Source organism: Pistacia vera, unplaced genomic scaffold, assembly GCF_008641045.1.
Source record: "Pistacia vera cultivar Batoury unplaced genomic scaffold, PisVer_v2 Contig99, whole genome shotgun sequence".
In the NCBI taxonomy this organism is placed as follows: Eukaryota; Viridiplantae; Streptophyta; class Magnoliopsida; order Sapindales; family Anacardiaceae; genus Pistacia; species Pistacia vera.
In genome coordinates, this window is record NW_022196878.1 from 391,896 (window position 1) to 392,290 (window position 395).

The following is a 395-nucleotide window of genomic DNA, read 5'->3' on the forward strand; positions in this document are numbered from 1 at the left end:
TTGAGAAAGTAGCCTTCAAATTACTTTGCATTTTTTTTTTTTAAGTTTGAAAAACTGACCTGGCACAGTTAAGAATCACTTAACATGCAAAAAGGGTTAGACCGGAAAGATTTAAACATATATGAGTAGTAGTACAATTAATGGAAATTTGTTTAAATTTTGAAAATTAAAACACGCTCCCCTTCAAAATCGATTAAGCGACGGACTCAACCCAAAATAAGTGATAGACAAAACACCTGACTTCTCTCTTGCGATTTTCGTTCCCATTTTCCGACAAATCTTTGCTCTTTGGATTTTCTTTTCCTTGTTAGTTACACAAACAAACAATGACTAACATTAACAAATCTAAGGAAAACCCAACCCCACTCCTCAAATTCTATAGTCCGACGACTGTT